Consider the following 3731-nt stretch of genomic DNA (forward strand, 5'->3'; position numbering starts at 1 on the left):
AATAATATGGAGCAAGCTAGATATATGCATTTCTATGGAATTATGTTGAGTGAAAAAGTCACTCTCAAAAAGTCATATATACGTAATTTTATTCATACAATAATCTCAAAATAAAAAATAAATAGCCACAGGGCACTGCCAGGGCCTGGAGTGGTAGGAAGTGGGGGCCTGTTCTAAGTGGAAGAGCTTTGCAGGATGGAACCATCTTGCATCTTAAACATGGTGGTGGTTATATGTGCTTTAACTAAAGGGAATAAATTCAAATAACACAGTACATGGGAAACTGATGAAATCTGAATAAATTCTGTAGATTGGACTTATGTAAATTTCCTGGCTTTGCTATTGTGCTATTTCGTTAGGCCAGATGTTATTATTTGGGGAATCTAGGAAAGAGCATATAAGACCTCCTGTACAATGTTTGTTACCATGGGATGTGAATTTATATATATATATATATATATATATATATATATATATATGTATGTATATTTTGAGACAGGGTTTTGCTATGTAGTCCAGGCTGGCCTTGTACTCACTTATGTAGCCCAGGCTGGTCTCAAAATGATGGTAATCCTCCTGCCTCAGCCTCCTGAGTGCTGGGATTACAGGTGTGTGCCACCACACCTGAGTATAATTATTTTTAAATTAAAAAAATCAAAATAAGTAATAAAAGTAAATATTATAACCTATCAAATAAAGGAGGAAACCATGAGTCCATACTAACATAAGTAAAAGGAAAAAATAAATGGAATCTTTATGAATAATGAGATATTTACATAATATCAAGTAGCTCACCACTACATATCCTTAGATTCCAAAGGGGAAAAAAGTCTAGAGGGGCGTGTCATGCTGCCACTGAGGAGCAGGAACATGGAAAGCAAACTGTTGGTGGTATCGAAACTAAAGACGAAAGTTGTGTGTGTGGGGGTTCCCACGCAGGTGGTCCGCATAGCCTTCAGCTGCCACATCTTTTTGGTGGTGACCCAGTTCAGGAAGATGGGTTCCCTGAGAAAAGGAAAGAGAAACCGTGATGGGGGAAGGGGAAAGGAAGGAAGGGAAAAGGAAAAAAAAAAAATATATATATATATATACACACACACACCATAGTTAAAATAGTTATACAGCTAGTTTCTCTTAGTTCATTGAAAAAGGTTTGTGCTAATATTGTTTGGACAATATTTAATACCTATATCATATACTCTGAATAACTACTATGAAGATAACAATATGAAATGCATTATTATTACTCTCCTACTAGCCTGCTTATTTATTTAGTTGTTTATTTTTGTTTTTTTGAAACAGGGTCTCCCTATGCAGTTCAGTCTGGCCTTGAACTCTCATTGTAACCCAGGCTGGTCTCAAACTCACAGTGATCCTCCTGCTTCAGCCTCCCAAGTACTAGGATTTCAGGCGTGCACTACCACGCCTGGCCACTACCCTGTTTTGAAACTCTGTTTTATTGTTATTTTTATTTTTTCTCTATAAAAAAATATTCATTTTTTTTCAAGACAGCATCTCACTATGTAGCCCAGACTGGTCTGAAATTTGCAGCGAACTCCATGCCAATCAAGTGCTGAGATTGCAGGCTAAGATTTTAATTTCAAACCAATGGCCAGCATCATATTATGGTAGGTACATAGAAGTTATGTAACAAAGTTAGGAAGAAACACGAAGTTGGTTACTGTCAGATCCTAATTACAAAGGAAAGAAACAAGCACCATTTTTGAAAAGGCAGGTGCCCCATACACACTAAAACGCCCAATAACCTCCAGACTCTGTACAGATGAAGGAATCTTTTAAAAGGTCAAACATGAAAAAAAAATTCAGAATGATATTTCTATAAATGTGGAGACAGGGTACCTGAGCACAGTATTCTCTATAAAGGAAAAGATAGTCATACTTCAATAGGAAGTACTTTATAATATGGGGAAATAACCCGGAAAATAATAAACCTTTATCAAACAGTGACCTGGCTTCCGATCAGATCCCTTACCCCCACAGACTGTCTATCACTCACAGCGCTTGTCCCTCTCCCCAGGTACTCTCCATTACTGGCCCGACAGATCCCCACAACTGGGTTTATTGCCCCCGCCCCCAACACTAAGCCAATTCTTCATCCCTGAAACAAGCAGGTGTTCAGTGAGTTGCTGTTACAAAGCCCCCTTCTGCCTAGGTTGGTCCCCTTCCTTGTTCCTCCCCCAGTTGCCACCAACTTGCGCCCTCCTTAAAGACTGTGAAGTGTGTTTGTACATTGCACACCCGGCCCTGGCGAGTGCAGGGGCCTTAGCTTCCAGAGAAATGGATTGCAGGCCCGACTGGGTGCGAAAATTGCGGTGAGACACCAGTGGTATCGCCCAGGAGGGTGGACTGCATTGACCGACTTCTCCCCTTATTCCACTGGTCTGGCCCAGGAGAGGATTGCACCACTCTCTTTCCCCTCTAGCTGAGTGCACCTCTTAGGAGAGCAGGATCCACCTCTCTATGCCCCAGATGAGAGGGGCGTTTTTGCTTCAATAAGCTTTACAGAGACCTATAAAATTCAGTTCCAAAGACCAACTTCCTTTGGACGCTTGCCTTCAGAAGGCTTCTACCGGTGGGCACCCCTTTGCCCCTTTCTTCGGTGGAACAGCCCACTGTACGGAATGAACATTATGATGGCGGCTTTCAGGGAAAAGTACAGGGAGCGGCCATGTTCCCCTTGGCGTCGCCCCTCCCGGCCAAAGTCTCTGCCGTTCCGTAACAGAACCTTCTTCAGTGTAAGTATACTGCAACCTCTGTGGTTATGATTGTATGCAAAACGAACACCAACTCGAAGGTGCCTTGTCAGGGGGCTAGGACAGGAAATGGAAATGGTCCTCAGGGGCCATTTAAGTCTTGTTGGCGCCCTGCGCTAAAACCTGTCCGCAAAGGTTTCTGGCCTGACTGTCGCTCAGGTAATGAATAGATGATGATGGCTTTGTTGGGTTTGGGGGATGCTACACTGGCAGTTTAGGACGCCAGTCGGTGGGGAATTAAAGAATCCAGTGAATGGGAGACTGTCATGGACAGGGGTGGCAACCTCTGAAGGAGTCAGTTTTAGCTCCCCGGCAGCATCTTGTCAAGCCTTGACTGTGTGTTTGGATTTTTCCAAGCCCAAAGGCAGTATCCCCAGAGCTTGTTCATTTTATTAGTTGTTCCAAAGAATTAACTTTTAGCTTTGTTGCTCCTCTCTGATGTACTTTTGGGGGTTTTTTTTGGGGGGGGGATAGTGGGAATCGAACTCAGGACCTTGTGCTTGCCAGGCAGGCATTGTGCCACTGAGCTATATCCTTGGCAGTGTTTTTGTTCTCTATTTCCCTTAACTTCCACTTTTATATGTATTGTTTTATCTTTTTTTCTAACTTCCTAAATTGGATGTTAATTCATTAAGCTCAGCCTTTCTTTGTTAAAAAAATTTTTTTAAACATAAATTTTTCTTGTTTCGGCCTCCCAAATAGCTGAGACTGTTGGTGTTTGTCCCTACGCCTGGATGAGCATTGGCATTTAAAAAGAAAAAAAACTTATGCAGGGATGTAATATGTCTGTATAACTATTTTATATTTGCCCAAAAAAAAATTGGGGGTTGTCTCACTATGAAGTCCAGACTGGTCTTAAACTCACTATGTAGACCAGTCGGGTCTCGATCTTGGGGCAATCTTTCTGCCTTAGCCTCCAGAGTGCTTGGGTTACAGGCATGAGCCACCAGACCTGTC

This window comes from Chinchilla lanigera, unplaced genomic scaffold (assembly GCF_000276665.1).
Source record: "Chinchilla lanigera isolate Chin_1 unplaced genomic scaffold, ChiLan1.0 scaffold00115, whole genome shotgun sequence".
Classification (NCBI taxonomy): Eukaryota; Metazoa; Chordata; class Mammalia; order Rodentia; family Chinchillidae; genus Chinchilla; species Chinchilla lanigera.